Source organism: Taurulus bubalis (assembly GCF_910589615.1).
Source record: "Taurulus bubalis genome assembly, chromosome: 9".
NCBI classification, from domain to species: domain Eukaryota; kingdom Metazoa; phylum Chordata; class Actinopteri; order Perciformes; family Cottidae; genus Taurulus; species Taurulus bubalis.
Genome location: NC_136597.1, coordinates 6,347,690 through 6,369,884, shown reverse-complemented (window position 1 = coordinate 6,369,884; position 22,195 = coordinate 6,347,690).

Here is a 22,195-nt window from a genome sequence, read left to right as displayed (position 1 = left end):
AAGTTCCATCAACAAAGTTGGTGTGATGCCCTCAGACTTGTCTTGTTCCACCTGAAACTTCAAGTAATAGCAACATCAGAATGCATCTCACCTTGAGTAAACATCTGTAAACTCAGAAAACAATGACCAATCTGACCAAGCAGGTAGAGTGAGGGTTGTGTCAGCATCAGCTGGGGTGGCAGACACCTGTAGGGAACAGACAAATACATCGATATTATGAGTACCAAAATATGTTTTTAAGAAAGAAAATTAACAAAAAATGTCAATAATCAGAAAAAAATGTGTGAGAGTAATTTAGATGTTAAAGGAGTGGGCTTAGGTTTAAGGTTAGGTTAGGTTAGGTTCAGCCTGAAGTATCCTCAGTCAACCCGCTTTGAAAAACAGATATGGCTTTCCCAATTTAAAACACAGAGCAAATAAAATATTATATACTTGCATCTGTAAGAAGGACCAGCCAGGTTAGTTTCTCTCCAAAATGTGCCATGAGCAGCTGAACAATACGAAGTGCCATCTCATTATTTTTACTATTAGAGAGGACATCCTTTACGTCTTGGTCGGTGGGTTTATATGACGACGCTGGAGACAGAAGGTGAGCTCCATTTGATTTTTGACCTCTGTTCTTTGAGCTCCATCTGTACACTCCTGTCTGTAAATCTCCACAAGTCTTTGGCGGTTCTGCTCCACAGTCTCATTAGTTTCTTCTCGAGGCAGCTCTGGCTGAAATCTTGTACATCATTAAGTGTCGGTTGGCCCCCTGGATGTAGCTTTCATCACGGTACATGATTATTCTCTTTTCGGGTTTTCATTTGAATCAAAAGTCATGTGTAACATCTTCCCAAAAGGGGCCGCTGTCATGTCAGCAAAACTCTTTGGGTACTGCCAGATGATATTTCGAATCACAGTGAGGCACTGTTAGTGAGTGGGATTAGCCTCATACGTCTTCTTTTCTTTACGAGTACTCGTACCATTTGGCGCCACTCCCCTGGTCTCTTGCTGTCTACAATTGCTGAACAACAGCTTATTTGTATAGCCCAAAATCACAAATAAAAAAATTGCCTCGAAGGGCTTTACAATCTGTACACATATGACATCCTGGGACCTCACATCGAATCAGGAAAAACTCCCCCAAATAAAGATAGTAAAAACCCTTTCACAGGGAAAAAAGGGAAGAAACCTTCGGGAGAGCAACAGAGGAGGATCCCTGTCCCCGGATGGACAGAAGCAATAGCTGTCATGTGTACAGAATGAACAACGTAACGGAGTTACAGCACATTCAATGAGTATGTATGACAGAAATTCTTCATATAATGAGTAGTAGGCAGGACCAGCTCCAGATACACTCACAGAAATATTTAGGCCTAATATGTACGGTTTATATATTTTAATTGCATATGAAATGTCCATCCATTTGGAATACATAGTTTCAATGTGAACACACTAATAAACTTAATGTGATGTATATTCGTTAGTCGAACATGAATTAAACAAGTAAAATCTATCTAAAAATACCAATAAACCCAATGTGTTTCAACAAACATTGTATTAACGCATTTACCATAAATAAGTCAAATGTGTTTCAATTTCATAACCAGGTAGGTATATGTATTCTTTTTTCATAAAATCTATTTGTTTGATATTCATAATAATCAGGTTCACGCAATAAACTCAATTTACTTAAAATGCATCAAATGTATGTACTTTTAATTAATTAACCCAATGTATTTTAAAATTGATTGAACAGTCAGACAACCATTTCTCACATTTAGTATTTATTGGCGAGTATTGTAAAACCTGCATCAAACTACAACACCACACCTCTTCCAACAGCAGCACAGCCAGTGCTCACACATCCATGTTGTGTGCAAAGAAACAAATCATAACAAAGAAACTGCTCTACATACCATTGAGGTTAAGAAAGTGCTTTATTAAAGAATGTAACTTTTCTTTGCCACAATACATGTCTTTGATATAATAATGCCAAAACAACTCTGAACCAAAAAATCACATTAAAAACACATTACGAGGCCATTGTCCTCACACAGCAGGAATAAGAACAGTGCTGAACTATGGTAACTGTAATGCTTACAGTACTAACATTTCACGGAATCCCTGACATCCATTTTTTGTAAAGGTGGACCACCATAACATTGCCATAAGGCTTGTGCATTATGCATGCAGGAATATGACATTAGTAATCTGTAGCAAAAATATATCATTCATAACCGTGAAAAACACAACTAGAAAATATTTACATTGACAAAGTTCTGTACTGACATTTGCAGCAAGTCCTCCACTTTTTATCAAGACACTTTTACGCCATCACTTGAGTAGCTTCATTTTTAGTCTTTGGACTTTTGGTGAAAGCTTGGTAGTGTCCAGTTCCATCAAGACTTTCTGAAACACTTCAAATGTACACTTGAGCATCTGTACAAGTGTGACAGATGGTGGGTTTTGCAGAAGTCCGATGCCTTCAAGAACACCAACATCTGCAGTCTCTTCTTCGGGGCCAGCATCTACGGATGAGGTAGATGCCCACCGTAGTCTGTCCAATAACCGACTCAAACTCTGTAGATTCACAGTCCTGGAGGATAAACAAAGAACAATGAGCTGTGTACCCATGCTGGTCATATTGTCATATTCAAACTTTTTAAGGCACACTGTTATGCAAACTTACCATATATTCTTTGACAAGTGTCTCCAAGTCTTCATTGAGGTAGACACTTTAGGTAGACGTTTATGTCTTCATTCTGAAAAATGCATACCAACAAGATCCCCCAAAAAACTATTAGTCAATGAATTGATTTACAGTTTAAGTAAAGCTTAATTTTAAGTTTCATATATGAAGTCATATTTTCAGTATAGAGCAGCCAGGGCTGTACTTTCTGCCACCCCCCACGTAAAGAAAGGAAAACCACACACTAATTCGAGATGTCACTGCCATTACTTTGCGGATTTTCTGTCCTGCTGATCCTGCCTTGGCCCGGAAAAGCTTCATCGGGTGATCAGTGTATCTGTCCAGTTGTCCAAAGAATTTTAACATCAGAGGAACAACTGTTATTCGCATGAACTCCAAGTTGACCTGAAAGAGAGGAGAAAAGACCGATTTACACATCTTGTTAAAAGTTTATCCTTAATAATTTGCAGAAAAATGTGCATCTATATGTTGATTCATCTGAACTTCAAAATGAGTTTCATTGTTTGTCATCTGATGTATTGAATTGCCAGTATATTATGAATCAATGTCTTTGTAGCCTAGATCCTTACAAGTTCTAAGAGGTTTCCCTGTGATGCGTGATGCGAGGATGCTTCAAATAATTAGGCATCTGTATTAGGCGTCTGTAAAAGACAAATGGGCCTAGTTAGAAACAAAATGTTTATAATTGTGGGACAATCTTTTGGTTATGAAATTATAACGACAGTATCAATTTGTACTGATTTGTACTCATCCTTTAGACCAAGATTATGCATACAGTAGTTTATGCTTAAGATCAAGCAAAAATATTTAGTCGTTAGAAATCAAATCATTCTTGGAATTGAAAAAGTCTGCACTCTATTGTAGTTTACATTTGCAACTGTTGATATTTTGTTATTTTTAAACTACAGTCGCACATTGTTTTGTTTATCATAATTCTAAAAGTATCAGGCCTAATTATGCAGTAGGCCTGCTCTAAATTATAAACCAGTTGTCTCCATGCAATTTATTTTATAAATCAATGAGTATCTTTTCTGCACATGACCAAATGGTTTTGAAATCACTTTGATATACCATGGAATATACATTTTAAGATAAACCACAATTTCTCACTATAACCAGTCCCCTTTTTCTAGGAAAAGTACAGGAAGAATCATTTAACCCCTCCACAATCCTATTCACAGTTCACAATCTGTCCTCCAGGCGCTGCCTCCTCTCAGCCAAAAAGCAGCTCGAGAGAAACAGAGAGAGAGCGAGAGAGAGCGAGAGAGCGAGAGAGAGAGAGAGAGCGAGAGAGAGAGAGACAGACAGAGTGTGTGAGTTGTGTTTCTGCCCTAACCGTTCCCCCTCAAAGTTGCAACATTGTTGAAAAAGTCAAGCACCTCTAAGCGTCTGCTCTCGCGTTCCCGCACATTTTACCCTCCGTTTGCTCATATAAAAGTAAAGGGCAAATATTAACCATACATGCTGTTTATATTGCTTGTAATTGGGATGACGTAATCATCTGTTGACTATTTTAACATAAAATTGTTTGATTATGTTGTATTAAAAACCCCAAAATGCAGCGGGTCTACCATACCCAGAACACTGGCTTAATAACAAAAATATGAACACCACACAAGGGTTAAAGTTGTGGGATATTACTCACCCTAATGTTACACAAGTTATCGACTGACCGGTTATTGAACACTAAATATCGACCTGACTGAAAGTCATACAACGCTAGCGCTCAAATATCAGTCTACAAACCACAATAGCTCAGTCAACAATTTCGCCAACACGCAAAGCATTTCTATGTCTCCGTTTCACAGTAACTGTGGGCTGTAATGGTGAACCTTAACCATTAACACCACACAGAGTCCGTTTTAATAAAGTGCCCTTTAACGTCGCCTGACTTTAATTACTGACTCGTTTTAATTAGTAATACGTGGGATGTTAGCTAATGAAAAAACATCGCTGACTAGCTAAAGTTAGTTGATATGTACAACAAGTGCTGCTAGCTGACTGGACAAACAGGTTTGCAATGTTGGACTTATTGGATTTGACAGTCAGTACATCGGTAATACTGTGCCATGATAACAACTGCACTCATAAAATGTGTCCATACACTGACAACAGGCAGATTAGATGAGATGACAGCAGATGTAATTTACCTGTTGCAGGCTGCATGTTAGTCTGAGGTAAGATGGCCGAAAGGAGTCCGGTGTCACTTTCGTTTCTGAACGATTTTATTTCCCGAAATGAATATGTAAACCAATCTCATAAATTTGTACTAATTGATCATGCAGCGAGCCGTTTTCAAACCATATTCATATGTTTTAACTGATTCAATTGAATTGTTTTACAAATTAACAGATTCATGCTGATTCTAAGGAATTTGAATACATAGTATTTAAATAAAATGTAATAGATTAAAACACTTAATAATAAACTATGCCATGATTCTTTTCTTTGAGTGCACAAAGGCTCCCGGGAAAAAAGAGTTAGTAATGTGCATTGAAGAGAAATAAATACATTCAGAAGGAGAGAGAGAAGAGGAAAGAGGAGCTCAGTGTATCCTAAGGGGCCGATCACACCGAACGCGACTTTCAAAAGTACAGTCGCTTCTAAAACGCCTTGGCAAAAACACGCCGGGCAAAACACCATACTATAGGAAAACAATGGTTTTGGTAGCGACGCGTTTTTGAGAGTCGCGTCTGGAGTGATCGGCCCCTAAGATGTCCCCAAGCAGTCTAGGCCCTATAGCAGCATATCTGGAGCTGAACCAGGGCAAACCTGAGCCAGCCCTACTATAAGCGCTATCAAAGAGGTCTTTAGAAGTTTAGTCTACACTTAAATGAGGTGACCGTGTGTGCCCCCTGGACTGAAAGTGAAATCTGGTTCCACAGAAGAGGAGCTTGATAACTGAAGGCTCTGATCCCAAACATACTTTTTAAGACTGTAGGAACCACAAGTAACCCTGCATTCAGTGAGCACAGCGCTCTAGTGGGGTAATATGGTAGCATAAGCTCCTAAAGATATTATGGTGCATCACCAATTAAGTCTTTGTAGGTGAGGAGAAGGATTTTAAATGTGATTCTTGAACTTACAGGGAGCCAGTGCAGAGCAGGTAATACATGAGTAATGCGATCTCTCTTCCTAGTTCTTGTTAGTACACGAGCTGCAGCATTCTGGATCAACTGGAGAGACCCAAGAGACTTACCAGAGTCGCCTGATAATAATTAATTTAGTATAACTATATAAAAAATATTTAGTGTAAATTGGTAATAAGCTATATCAGTGTCACCTGGATTTTCTATTTTGTCTCCAATCAAGAGAAAACACCAACTTTCAACAGCATGTCCCCCAAGTTTTCCAACCTCTGGATTAACCTCACAAGGTTTGTCGTTAGCATCCTGACTGAGATACTTGAACTGACTTATTCGCCGATGCAACTCAAGATAGCTGGGTAACCCTGGCTGACATAGATGGAAGTATGTGAGCAGGTTAAACAGTCAAATTGAACACCTCAACTAGATGAAGACTGTGCTTCACTGCTCTGAACATGATCACTGTATGGCTGAATTAGGTTAGGGTTATGGTTAGCACTTATCCACTGATTTTCTCTGGAAAATTGCTTTATAAATTACATTTATGTAAAAGTCCTCTCACGAATGCCAGGATTCTCTGTGCAATACAAATATCCCCCAAATACTGTAGTATACTGTAATATAAAGCATCAAGATACTGTTTAGGCCGGGCCTCTGTGAAGTTTTCAACTTCGAGACATTTTCATCTTATGACGCCTCACAGCCATTAGCCAATTGTGGCTTGCATCCATTCATTCAATACAGCAGTGGTCCCTGCAGACACACCTGAATGAAATCTGAACTTGAACCACAAAGATGGGATCCTATCACAAGATGGCCCCTCGTTTTTTATTATATTCATTGGCGGCACAGTGAAGCAAAAACAAAGCTTCACTGCAGGGTTACTGGTCTCACTGTCTGTGACAATGTGACGAAGGAGAAGCATCGAGCAAGAGGCTGGACTCACTGAAAAAGGTTGCTCCTCTTAGCTGGGATCATCTGAGCTTCCTCATTCTGCAACCAGATAAGACAATATATCAGTGTCAGACTGGATTTCCGACGGATTTGCTTGTCATGATGCTATGTATGGTTTATGTATATCCTTATCTTGGTACCAGATATAACCAATGTTATAACACTCACATCTATCTAGTGAGGTGGAAGTTAGACATCCTAGCCTTTTTTCTCGAGTACTCCCCAGTGAACTGGATTATTTGAGCTTCGTACAGTTACAAGAGGGATTTCAATCATATCCTTATTCGACCACTAAACGTGGACAGGCATGGAATGTATTTCCATTTCCACAACTGGCTTTAATAAAGAAATGCAGCTGCATCAGAATTAGCCACCACATTTTGTCTAAGGATCTGACCCTTGACTAAAAGTATGCGTGCTCACACATACCTCCCCTGGGACATTTGTTGTTATTTTCAACCTCTTCAGTAGTCAAATGTTAAAAAAAAGATATGTAACTCTGCTCCTCAAAACCACATGATCTGAAGACTGAGGGAAATCAAAGGGGAAATCAATGCCGATCTGCTTTTTGGTTTTGAAACCTTGTGATGTGTTTTCATGAATTTTATTCAGTGATAAGATCAAGCAACTTTTAGAGGGAGATGGTAATTTGCGCCCAGCGTCTGAAGTCTACTCTAAAGAATAGAAGAAGAAAAAACAGCTCGACAGGATGCTGATTAAACAGACAGACAAAAGGCTGCAGGGACTCCGAAGTGTTAAGTAGCCTAAATCAAACTATGATGCGAGGAGTGTTTAATCTACTAAAATGTATACTTCCTCTGGAAAGTCACTGTTCCAAAGCTGTTAAAGAGCTGAGGGAAATCATATGAGTCAAGTCAGAGAAGCTCCAATCCCGGGCTTCTTGTCATAACGCTTTCTGGTGGATTACTAGACAGAAAGCTTGAAAGAAAGTTCCAATCTCAGTGAGTTCTTTTGATTTATCACAACATTTAATCTCAGTTGTTTCAACTTGACTTTTTTTAAAACACATGCATCTCCTCAACGCAACACACACATGCACTCACACAAATTCCTCTTTTATTCCTTCAACCAAAAGTGGACAAAATGCTGCAGGATTCGGTTCTCAAAGGGTGATCTGTTTCAGACACCTGATTAGCTGCTAAGTGGTTACTGCTGAAGTGCACTGGATTATTTAAAATATCAGATTCTTTTGCAGCAATTTTGGCTCGCTCCCGCCAAAATGAAGTTCAAATTAAATTTTATTAGCTAATCCCCTTGCAGTCGGAGAATGTTTTGAGGGATCCAAGGACTGACACACACCGTGTATCACTTCATTTGTTTGCCACCAGTATATTTACTCGTTTTCCTGAGCCCACAGGTCCATGTGCGAAATATTAGGCAGGTCCAAAACACAAACAATGATCTCTGTATAGGGTGCAACCATTTGTGCAAAGGATCTGTCAGACAATCATGGCTCTGACTGGCAAAATGATCTTGATGCTGATTATTAGTAACTGACAATGACTGAAAAATCATGTGTGGTAAACTGTCACAATGAAAATGGATATCGGCGCCAGCAGCTCTTAGGTATTAGGTATTCTCTTCAGCATGTATTCTCTCTGCTGTTGTTCATTTCACATTTTCTCTGTTTTTTAAAGACAACACAATGTTCACAGACTTGCTCCAACTTAAAGTTTGAATTATTCTTTCGCTTGTAATTTTTTTGAAAGTGTATGTGTTTTAGTACTCAATGCAGTATCAATACAGTACAATACAATTCGACAAATATGTGCAAATTAATGACACACAAAAAAAAGAGTTGTTTGTTACGAGACTGGGCTGGACTGTTTGGCTGCGTTTAAATGGCTGCTGCTCTCAGTTCTTTGGAATGAAGTGCCTGGTTTATGTGGGTTCATTTTGTTTCTCTTCATTGAGGTATGGTAAGATAAAGAACGTTTGCCTATCAAAGGCATTTGACCCATGGTAAACACACACTCCAATGAGAGGAATCACTTGCTTTTCCCTGTTTCTGGGTTTTTGTTTTTCTTCTGTGACCAAACTTTGAGAAGCAGCTCCTGGATACATAAACAAATAAATACAACTGTATACCATGGATGACTACCACATGCTGTGCTGGAAACTTCACCGGTTAGAAGTGAACATGGAGGTGAATGAACTATGTGGGAAGTCACCACTTTTGACTCAAAACTGTGGACAAGAGCAAGCAAACACGCGGCTAATTAGTAACAACACGACTACAATAAAAAGAAGTCCTGCATACCAAGTGGCAGTCCTCACTTGAACTCTCTTGGTGCAAAGACTATGAGTAAATAATTTCCCTTGGAAATGGGATGATGAGTAACAGGAAGAGCCGAGTGCCCTGAAATATGTGCATTATCATCCAGGCGGAGCGCCTCTTCTTGGAGAACAGACTTTGTACTATTGTTCACCTCTAACCTATTTTACTTCCTGCGTCGATCATCTGTTCCCTCTGCCAAGGACAAGTGACAAGAGGAATTCAAACAGGAGGAAGACTTAACAGCCCAGCAGATACTCTGAAGGAGAACCACCCATGGAAAGCTTAAATCATGGGAGACATGAGAACCAAGAGGACGAGTCTCCATCCCCCTTCAGCCCACTCACAAACAGATATGAGGATCCACGTCCTTCATCCCCCACCAAACCCCATCCAGGTCACCCTTCTCTCCAGCCACACTTTCTCCCTCCTCCCCCTCTTGGAGTTCACTGACCACATGAAGGAACTTGTGTCTGCTGTAACCAAACTTACCCCTCGTGCTACTCCCATTTCCTGTCCCCTGAATCCCCCCTCGTCATCCATCTCCACCCCAGTCCACTACAGCTACTACGCCCTCCTCCTCTCCCCCCTCCATGACACCATCATTCTCTGTCTCCCTAGTCTGATAATTGCAATCGCAAAATTCAGATATCTGCTGAACAAACAGGAAGCACACAGGAAACTTTTATAACACGAAAACTAGCTTTATTAAATGTCAGGTCTATGGCAGGAAAAAAAAATTCTATCAATGATTTCAATATCGAGCGCAATGTTAATTTTATGTTTTGTAACTTGGTAAGGTAATAATAACAGTGCAGCTGTTCTTACCGAGTCAACCGCTCCCAACTCCAGCTGCAGTGCCTGAAGGTGGGAGCGGTTGACTCGAGCTGGGGTTGCCATTTTGTTTCATGACAAGCAGATATCTTGAATTCCTCCTTGGCGCCATGTTCCTAAACGTCTACAGAGCAACTAAATACCGTGGAACTTTTTCTGATGACTTTTCGGCCGTGTATAATCTGTATTGTAGTTATTGTTGGGGATCTTACCCTCCATGTTGACAACCCCCTAGGACAGAGGCACTACCAAACTGTGTTGGGTTCATGATAACTTGTGGTGGTTACCGATGTTGCTCTTTTTGAACATTCTCGTATTTTCTTGGAGAGCACTCTCTCCATGAAATATAGAAAGACAAGCTCTTCCTTTATAATTTGGAACTGAGAAATACAGTAAAAGCGATTCTTCTTCTCTGACATCATCGCCAAAAGCAATAACACTAGACGTGCTTTGTAGACAGGCTAACAAACAATTCTGTGTCAGTGGACTCTGAACTTCCTTGCATTGAATTTGTCTTCTTCTTCACTGACACATTCAGAACATTAAACAAGCAGTCAGTGCCTCTATATCAGGTACAGGATATGGGTTTTCCTTGTCCACACCTACAATTGTTTCAAACACCATATGACACAATTTGTATCCATCAACCATAAAACCTGGAGCACATTATACAACATCTGATATCCTCCTCCTGCAATATTTTACCAAGCGCTTTTTTAAAAAATATTTCAATGTGCATGGCGTCAGATCTTTTCAAAATTGAAAACATTCTCTGCTCTCAGGCGTTTTTCCCACAGCCCCTGAAAACTGCATTAAACTGGTTTGAATCCTACTTAACAAAGAACAGGGACTATTTCATGTCTCTAGGTAACAGCACATCTGAGAGGAAAAATATGACATGCTAAATTCCCCAAAAGCTTCATTCTCGGGCCTCTTCTGTTTACATGATGGCTCAGATTATTCAAAAAAATGTAAATCGACGATTGGATATGCCAGAATCTTCATCCAATAAAAAAATATTTAACTGAGGTAGCCGAATGTTTAAAAGTCAGCGCTCAACTTCAGTCGGCAATGTTAAAAAACAGAAATCTAGGTGTAGTCTTGGACTCAGACCTGTATTTCAATAGCTACATTAAGGCAACTACAAAACTGGCCTCCTACCACCTGAAGAATGATGATGAAAGGTCTCAAGTGTCTCAACAGGACGTCCATGATCTGCAGACTCGACTAATGTACTAATGTAACGTTGTCTTCACAGGTCTCACACAAAAAACATTTGATTACAAAGCTGCTGCTTGAGTCCTCATGGACCACGTCACTCCAGTTCTGAGGTCTTTACACTGGCTTCATGTCTGTCAAACAAAAAAATACTATTGTTGGTTTTTAAAGCACTGAATGATTTAGGGCTAAAATACATTTGTGATCTTCTGCTACGTTATGAACCATCCAGACCTCTCATGTCGTCTGGGACAGGTATCACTTCTCCCAATTTTCCCCAAACAAACTCAAATCTGAGGTCAATCAATCAACCCTAAAGAGATCCAAAGCAAGACCACAATAAAAATAACAGATTAAAGGGATATGGGAGCAGGGGTTGTTAGGAGTAATAAACGATGGCCAATGCAATACTTATTTACTATATATATAATTATATATATATAGCATATAAACGTTTCAGTTAACATCTAAAAGCATCCATTTTTAATGTAGAGAGGTATTTTGTTATTATAGCCCGCAGCTCCATGTTGAAGGACTGGTTGTTTTCTAAACAGTGAATAAACATTTCAGGGCCCTGTTCCTCGTACCTGGCTTACTGAGTTAGCGGGCTAATTGTCAGGATAAGATGACGTAGGTCTGGCTTTCTCGGTTCCTCAAAGCAAGCTTAGATTAATCACCATAGCAACACATCCAAAAATTTAAACCTGCTCCCGGGCAGGCTTACTGAACTTCACTGGATAAGCTGGACACTCCCACGGACAAAAAAGGCAGCTCACTCCCTCATTGATGAAGGAGTGATATTAGTTATATTAGTTTTATAGGGAGCGAGTTCTTTCAGATCGCCAGGATCCATCCTTTACATCATCATGACTTCCTGTACGCGGCGATATAGATTTTGCCGGCAAGAAATAATTTATTTAGAGAGCTTCTCGAGCCGCGGACATTGATCACCACAGGCGCAGCTGATCGCCCGTCTCAGACACAGACTATCAGCCGCTGCATGCCGCTGTTCTTTAGTTTATTTAGCTCTTAAGAAACGTATGGATGTGTTGAAAGCACTCATAATTATATGACAGTGTAATTAGTACACCATACATATCATTATTGTAGAACATGATTAAGGTGATCGTGATGAGAATACAGAGAATCACACACAATTTATTTTCACTGCTTCAATTGATTGAATTTCTGATTATGAATAATACATACACACTGATCCGCCCATACACACATTCAAACTCCTAGTTATATAGTAATCTACACATACATGTATATACATATAGTACATGATTCATACGCGCATACAGTACATATATCCTCATAAGTATATATTTATTCAAATATAATCTGATTGATTTGGGTGATGAAACACTTAAAATTAGCCGATACATTTCCCCAACACTGACGCATTTAACTTGTCTGATATATTTGCGACGCTTATGTCTCTCAGCGGGGGCGGAGTTAAAGTTGCGTTCACGGCAACAACGTTGCAAAAACTTTTGGAATATTCGCAACGCGTTTGCTGTGAATGACTACGGTATTGACTTCCTCATATGCCTTCATGATCATCTCCTGCTTCTCATTAGAGAAATAAAAAGAGGTTCCTCTGAGTTTATTTTCCATTGTACTGTTAGAACATCGTGGTGTCAGTGCTCGATTATTATTATGTTTAGTTGGAAAGGCAGTAGTGCAATTATATCAAATACATGACTTACACATTCAACAGGGTTGACAGGCTAAAGCAGGCTTCGTAGGCCCAGTGTCATCCTTATTTAGGCATAAGTAATAACTCATCGTCCTACAATACAGAATAAAAGCAACAAAACAAAGAAGTATGACATTATTCTAAGAAGCAATTGCCATGTGTTTTACTGCATCAACTGGGTGACTTGACTACAAAGCCATGCAAAATTGGTCCCGGAGGGCTCTGTCCATGGTGCTGACTGTCAGGGTGTGGACAGAATGCGATGACAGAGAGTAAACAACAAACGATACCTAGGCCTGTGCAATATGCCCTTTTCATGACAGTTCCCGACATATATAGGAGCGTAATCAATAATGGCTGTGTTTAAAGGGCTTATGACTGAAAAGACAGATCGTTATTAATTATCTCAGCCACAGCGATGCCTCTTCAAGAATGAACAAATGCTTCTTTGATAATAAGGAAATTTGTATAATAGGTTTTTAATATCATTAAACCAATAAACCATATAAAGCCTGCAGGTGTTGGTGCTATTGAAGAAAGAGTGTGTGCTTAGCAACCCGATGAACCCGGTCAGGGAACCTGGAGAGCTGTTCTTTTAAAGCGACACCAGCTAGGGTTTAGAATGCTCAAAATCACCCTCAGTCACAAAAGTTACAACAGCAAAGAAGTCTCAAAAGAGTTTCTGGCCGACAATATCTGCATTAGGAAGGATCATAATGCCTGCGAGTTTACAATGTCCCCACTCTCTTATTAATGTCGTTCTGCGGTTTTCGTAATTGACGCCAAAGTATCTCTGAACCGCTGAGATCTAGAAATGTATGACCTCTGCCCGGTCACCGCTGTAGCTTTCCAACGAGGGGGATCGTGTCCCTTTCACAAGCTTTGTAATCCAGCATTGGCATCAGCGTTTTGTTAAAAAAAATGTTATCCATCAATGTGTGTCTTCTATGATTAGTGTCTTATATGATTAGATTCAGTCTCAAAAGGAGTTGTTGTGGTTTTTGTCATTAGAAGTTAGCCAAAGCATACTGGCGGCAAGATGTTTCCCATGATGCAGTGTGAGTTTACTGATGTGACTGAGGCCCAATCCCAATGTCTCCCCATTAAACCCTGAACCTTCAGGAATTTACTGACGTCAGCTGGTAAATGAATTGAGTGTGAGGCACTGTAAGGGCTGAAATGGTGTAAATGTGAATGGGACAGAAACATATCACGTTCCTATGATAACAAAAATATTATGTACAATAGTGGGTATTCATTTTATACGTTTTACGCCTTCCAGGCTCCTTCCTCACAAAATGAGATTTCAATCTCAAAATCTGTGTGTCCGTGGGTGTGAAGATTGGGATTGGGCCAGAGGCTGTGCTGCTGTGTGCTTAACAGTGTTCAACCAATTAGTCATACCATTTGACTTGAAAAGAAAATGTGGCCATGTCTGAATGTAATATAAATTATACTTATTTTAATAATGAAATAAAAAATAAATCAATGTGTTTGGTTACATAAAAGGGACCATGTGAGGTCCGCCTGACAGAACTTTTTGGTTATGCTTGAATGGATGGCGGGTGATATATACAACTGAATGTTGTATATAACACTTCTTCTTTGAAAAACAAATAGGAACTTAACTGAAAGAAATGTAATAGTTTTGTATCCTTATCAGGAAAAAAACTTAAAGTATAAGATTTCTGTAATGGGACCATCACCAGATATGCCAAAATAGATAATAAACAATACCAACCTTAAACATCCTACCCAACTTCACACAATTAACATAAATTAGCAAATTTAGCTAACTGAACAAGGGAGAGGAAGTAAGGGAATATCTTTGATAGTCTGGAATCAGAAACTAAGCCAAGTTAAACACCATGTTTTTGTTCTTTCAATGGGATACATTTTCCATTTTTGGAGAGAGTTGCGTGTTTTCTTTGAGCCCAGTGTCTTGGTTCATTCACTCGTTTTCTACAACCTTATGATTTGCACTTATTGTACTTGCTACCATATGTTGCACAAGACTTGAAAATTGCTGGACACTTCAGAGCTGCTGACGGATTTCACGTTTTAAACAAGTTACATGCTCTACAAGTTTCTTTTTATGGCTGCCTATGATACAGTAGACATCTGAAACATGATGATATGCTTTTGGTGTTGTCTTCGGGTCAAAATGACCCATCAACACACATACGTATACACTCGTACACGGGTCATTTTGACCCAAAGACAACGGGAGGGGTAATGCCATTTATATGAATGTGGGGAGAATGCAAAAACAATGTCCTCTACCGGTAGATTCACAAGTTCACCAACAGCTTTGACATTGCACAATAAAAAACAATGTCAAAGCTGGTGGTGAACCTTTGAAAGATTGAAATTTGGAGAGATTAACATCATACATTCACCATCACTGTCACGACTGGTGAGGTACTTGTTGAACTCTGCATTTCTAAAATGCCTTGGCAGGAAGCCTGGTTATTTACCGTAAAAGAGAAGAAAAAAAGAGAACCCCCCCCCCACCTTTGGGATTTATTTTAAAAGAATATTAGGTGATTGTAAAACAATATTTAAAGCTAAAATGGTCTTCACTGAACAGAAGTTAAGTACGATATTTGAAGATTATCAGCTCTGAAAAGCTTCTGGAAACAGGTTCAGTCATGAGTAATCAGTAATGTCAGTAAGGATTGCACTCACCACCACTGTTTTATTTAATATTGTGTGTGACAGGGCATGCTTTTCTTCTTTTTACCACTATCCCCCTATGCTGCTATAACACTGCAAACTTTCCCACATGGGGCTAATAAATAATTACCCTCTCTTATCTTAATGCGTGGCTGCTGTAGGTGTCAACTTTGCTGGCTTCAGACAGACGGAGAGACAGAGACGTTCACTGTCATACTGAGAGAGGTTTTGATAGAAAACATTTATAGAGCAACTTTATAGTCTTCCGAGCACCCAAAGCTGTACATTCTCACACACACACACACACACACACACACACACACACACACACACACACACACATATATTGATGGCAGGGGCTGCCATAAAAAAAAGCTATTTCCCATGTCTCTTCATTGCATCCAGGTGTCACTCACTTGCGTCTTTTCCGTGCAAGGAGAGCGGAAACAAGGAAATATGTTTTAAGACAAGTGCGACGTCCTTTCCTCTGTAGCACCACGTGAAGCGATGTGCGCTTCTGATGACTGCGGCCGCTGAGCACAGCTGGATCCGCTGTCAGTCGGCTTTAACAGCTGGAGAGACTTTTGACGCCGTTTGTGTCTACACACACGATCGACGTAATACCAATAAAAACACAGTTATCATCACTGCCAGAATACAGATGTTTTCTCCCTGTAGCCTGTTTCTTGTTTAACACTGCATTGAGTTTCTTTTCTGTGTGCAAAACCAACCGGGCCATCAGATCTAATCTAAATGTTCCTTTTCCACATTCTGGATGTTTATTTAAATGTGATGATGATAGATGTCAGCTGGTGTTTCTTTTTTTAACTTGTTCAAAATGTAGTATGTTTGTCCTAATAGGTGTTAAATAGTTAGTTCACACAATAACACACAGACTACCTGGTTGAGGCAGCAGACCAGCAACTTCCGTCTTCTGGGAGGTTTTTGTCAAAGGAGTGTGTGGCTTTGAAGTGAGCATAGCGGCTTTAGTTTGCTGTCGGAGAGGCTGACGAAGCCGAGGTAAAGTAGGGAGAATATTCCAAAAATAGCGTGCACTTTAACCGATACAGATTTTTTTAATGGTGGGCCTTTCTTTTCGGTGACTAAAATACGTTACGACAACTGGAACATGGGAGAAAAGAGGAGCTTGTTTATTTTCTTTACACAGGGGTTGGTGCCATTCCCGGCATGTACAAGGCAGAGCGCAAAACAACATTGTGGTCAGTTTACCCGTCCATCCCAAAATCGATAAAGCAGTTGAACTATGAAATATTAAAAGTCTGAACAGAACTCATGCTTTGCTCATCTGTCCTAACAGACAAGCCTTTGAGCTGGTAACAATCCTGAGACCAGACGATCCTAAAGGCGAAATATGTATCCCTTCACACCTTCTAGACCAGTTCAATGGGCCGAGCACAACCACACAGAGCGCATTCTCATAAACCACCCGGATATCTGGCAGAATATCAGACATCAGAATCTCCTGATGAAGCTAACAAGGCTTAACCTTGTCCTAGGAAATAGTCCTAATCTGCTTCATCCAATTTGTCTCATTCAGACACTTCTCCTGTTGAATCTCCTTTGGATTTGTCAAATAGGCTGTGTGACAAGTGACAAGTCAACCGACTCTGCCTTTTCCTGTTCACAGAAGTGTGAACCTTTCCAGGGGAGGCACTTTCAGCATCTCATGTATTGAGACCTGCTCCACATTTGCTCTCAGGTTCCTTCGATTCTGGCGGACCCCTGCGTGGGCCGAGAGCATTGTTTGCTGTGGAATACCCTGTGCAAAGAGGAACCGTCTTTATCACGTTGAAAACCAACCTATTTTTAGGCCTCTGCTCGAAAACTGCATACCCAAACTAAAAAGGGTATATCTCTGCAACCACTAGGGCTATTTGAATCATTTTGTGTTGTAATAAAAGGCTACATGTGTAATATTTTGTTCAGATGTGAATACATATATAAATGTATATATATAAATATATGAATATCTGTCTGTATGTTACTGGTTAAGAGTAAATGAAGATGACACAGCAAAAATTAAAAGGTTTCAGGTCCGTCTAGAAAAAAAAGCTCTTTTAGGGTGATTATTTCTTTGGAATGATGCAGCTCTAACCCAAATCATATACAATATGTGAACATTCTCTCTGCAAAAGCTGACTTTGATAAAGTGAAGCAGAACAAAGTTAGAGAGGGTTTAGTAAAGAGAATATTCAGGCAAGGTCTCCAACATTTGCATTGGGGCACATTTGCGCACATGTGACATTTTGATTTTCTCATGTACCAAACCATATATTTCACTTGCAAAATACAGCCTTTTTTCATTAAACAAGCTATGATTTACAGATTCAAATAACAATCACTCAGTCTGCCCCACCGGTTGGTTTTGAATTGGTTATTCCAGCCCCTGCATCTCAACCTCCCCAGGTTGCGGTGCCCCACAAGTGGACTTCAGTCAAATAAGACTCATCCTTTGCACAGGCTCCATATGTGCATCCTCAAACTGCCAGAACTCACCACAAGCCTCCTTCCATGCAGTCTCACGCTCCTTGGAACAGCCGCCAGCTGTCTTTACTTTGCTGCAGAGCATCCTCCTTTTCTCTGTGGTTTCAGGAAAAGAGCGTGGTTGATGATAACTTAACTACGGCATGTGAGCATCTTCACTAACAACACTAAACACTCATGGGACTAATAACTGAAGGGAAAAAAAATGTCAAGGCTGACCAGCGGATGTTCCATTAGTGGTTTTGCTTTGCCCTACATCAGAGCTGACCAGACTGAACAGCAAAGATCAACCAGCCACAGCAGCCAGTACTGATGGAAGTAACAGTCATCCAGAATCGCCCTTCTATTTGTCCCGGTCATTCCAGAAGCTTCAGTAACTTTGCCATCCAAGTACAAGCTCTTGTGGGAATATTGCAGTCTTGGTGGAGGATACTTTGAAACATATGCGGTGTAGTGCCCACGTTGCCTATTCAACCCTAAGGCACTACTTGGCTGCTCGCTTGGTAATTATTCCTGACGCGTTTCATTAATGACAATGTCCAGTTGTAACGTCCATCATGTTTATTCTTTGCAAACCATAAATAATAACCTCATCGGCAGAACTTAGGTGCATATATTCAAATCATAAAATAATCCATAAACATTTGCCTTACTCTGTTCCAATGCTGACACGTAAAACGGTCAAAAAACTGTTTGCGTCCCAAAACGAGCAACACCTGACCCTAATGCCACTCCTGATTATATAGGGCCAACTCAGGTGAAGTCGGCCTTACGCCACCCAGCGGTGGGAGGTCCAACATACAGCAAACATGGCAAAATGGCTCTTACATGCGGTATTGGATGATGTATGCTATCGACAACTGCAGCCAATGCTCCTGGCCTTGATGGGGCAGTTGAGGATCGTATGGTGAACACTGTCCGCCAAGGGACTGAGACTCGAGCTGGTGCTACAGTCACTGCCAACATTTCCCCCGCATCAAAAGCAGTCAAGAAGTTCATTAAGCTGCACTGGTGGCTCCGTTGGTATGCATGCATGGTATGTATCTTTGATATCCTGAGTTTCAATGCATTCTTGGTTCATTGTAAAACGTTGACTGTCTCTTCACAAGATCTTTCTACTGTGGAAAGCGGTCCAAAAAGAACAAATATAAGACATTTAATCAGGATGGGGTTTAATTTTTTTCTAGAAAAGTCCACTTTTAAGCTGTTTTTTGACACAGGGGTTGGTGCCTACCCAGCATGCACAGGGCAGAGAGCCAGGCAACATCCTGGTTAGTTTACCCGTCCATGCCACAGTGGCTTGCCTTGATATGAGCTTCTGTGATTCACCCGACTTGATTTCCTTTGGGCTATTTGATGAAGACCCAGCAGGCAAACAAAAGAAGAACATGCACAAAGATTTGACAATGGCAGGAAACCAAAGCAGGGTTCTTCTGTGTGTGGCAGCAACTACACAATAGCTCCTCATAAAGCACAAACGCTTGTTTGAGGACCTACAATTATAATGACTGTTTTCTTCACAGTGAAGTTATGCAATTGAGAAGCATGCGACATGCATTGCAACTGAAACCGAGACCAAAGTAAAACAAAGACAAAAGCACACTGGAGGACAGAAACGTTCAAAACTTTAGAGGCAGGCAAGCATAGCTTTCTCTAAAAAAAGATTCATGTAGAGCCAGGCAGTATAAAAAAATGAGCAAACATCATCCCAGTCATGACCCCTGAACAATACCCAGATGCAGCCCAAAATAGGGACATGGGAAGAGGACACCAATGATGTTGGAAGCTACTTGTCTGATCAAGGTGGAGCAGCGTGACCGCTGAGGTTCCCCTCGGCCGTGTTGTGCAACCAAAAGTAGTCAATTATAATACAGACTAGCACATTGTGCAAATTACACCTCACGCACATCAGGGCAGGAAAAAAGCTCAGCCCAACACCATTCTCCTAGCGGGGTACGGGCACACAGAGCATGTCTTTGTTCAGGACAACAGCTGCATTTATACACTTAAGTCCTCCTCTAAAGTCAAGCACAATGTGTTTGGTTGGGGTCGTAACTTATTAAAAAGAACAAAGGAACTAGAGCTCGACCACCCAATGTGTCCGAAGTCTCATTGACTCAGTTTACATTTCACCATGTCTATTTGTGAGTAATTGCATTCAAGTTGTCTTTCATTTTTAATCTCTTTTTCTTGTATAAACTTTACGGTGTTGCTTTAAAAAGATTAATACTTTAAGAAGGAATTGTAAACCAACTTTATCTATTCATGCAACTTATGGCCATCTCTGAAAAATCGGAGTTGGTTATTCTACGGTGTGACAAAAACACAAATGATTCAACAGACCTAAGGGCCTTTTGAATCCATTTAGTCAGACCAGAGGCAGGAAACAGTTGCTAGCCTAAATTGTCTGTTTATCGTTAAATCATTATTGGTGATCAGATATGCAATAAAGTAAAACTGCTGTATAGACTGGGACAGTTTTAAAAGGTATCTTTTCATTTTCTAGCATTTTAAAAAGTACTTTTACTGCCATGCTGATGGTCCCAGGTGCGCCAGCGGCAACATACCACCGCAGCCACAGGTCCGCATGACTCAGCGGGAGAGAATGCAAAGCGTGGCCTAGAAGCAGATAGTCAAGCTGTGAGCCGGCTGATGAGGAACAGAACAAGGAGAAGCCAACCGTTTCAACCACAGGCGTTCCTCCGGTAGAAGTGAACGGTGAACATACCTGTACAGAATAGGCAATGATGAAACATCAGTGTCATCTCCTGATTAGACTGAACGAGTCATCCGCTATGAGACATTTGTTCACTTTTCCAATCATATTGTCTTCATGCGATTGGAGATCTGCTGTGTTTTTGATGGCAACTGCGAGTTTGAGTCTCCCAGTATCGGATGTCCTGAGTTTAAGGACACTGCAACATGTCGACACTCACAGATCCAGATCTTTCCATTTCCCTGCAGACTTGAATGAGGAGAGCATCCTTAAATTAGTCACTGCAGGGTGCCGTTCTGATGCTCATACTTAAAAAAATTGCGTTGCAGAGATTTTGAGAATTAGAACCACATGAGCAGCTTTTTTTTAAAGTGGGAAGGTTTAGACTGGCCGTGTTCTATGTTTTTTTCCCCCATGGTGAAACTCTTCACATGAGGACTTTGCAGAGTATTCATTATTCTACATTGGGGCAACATCATTATATTCTTGTTACCCACTCATAAATAAATAGTTGTCTGTTCCAAGTGTGATATGCGTTATTCGCTTGTTTGCATCAGAAGATGCAACTCTCATGGTTAGCTTAGCATAGCAAACAGTAAGGCAACTTTTGCCCAAGGGTACAAGAATAGTATATTCATATTCATTGTATACGTAGTTTAAAATACTTGGCAGGAAAGTGAGCAGGCACATTTCCTAAAATATTGAACTACTCGTTTAATGAAGACAAAACACTGAAAAGTTGTAGGCAAAGAATCAGCAGAGTTGAACAGGTTTCCCCATCAACCGCAACTTGAGTCCAACAGTCTGATCTACTTTACAAGCAAACAGACACCGCTGATTTAATTAGAACTAAACAACACTTTCTTCTTCATAACCCACTAACTCAAATGAACACTTCCCAACTGAACCCAATAGGCAGATTAACAGATGTAACACCTAATTTGGAGTTGGATGTTTTCAGCCAGTTAGAGCACAAATGGCATGGCTGTTCTGGCTGCAAAAACAAAATCGAGAAACTCTAACTTTGAACCACAACAGCATAAACACTGTTTCAATGCCAGCACCATGACGAAGCACACAACTTAATATTGAACTTCTAATGGGTTCATTTGATCGAGACCATGCAGTCGGGAACCCAGTGATCTTTCTCACACAGAGTGGCTGGAAATGACACAAACGCATGGTATTATAACGCACAAAGAAACAACTTTATTTACAAAAACAGACCACTGCCCCTATCCCACAAACCCCTAAATTCAGTGACTACTGAGGAATGCTATGTCTGCGCCTGTGGCTGAGGTTGGGAATTTACAGGACTGAGAAAAACAACACCCAGTGCACTTCAGCGTTCTTCCACCCACTTATTTAGTCTGGGTTCAGCAGTCGTCTAATGCCACAGTATATGGCAACACTAGTTGAACTGTGGCCCCATTTTTAGAGTGGGGCAGACGTTGGCTCCTGTTTGTTTCCCAGTTGCAAGTCAGCAATATGCTTTAAAGAGCCTTGAGCC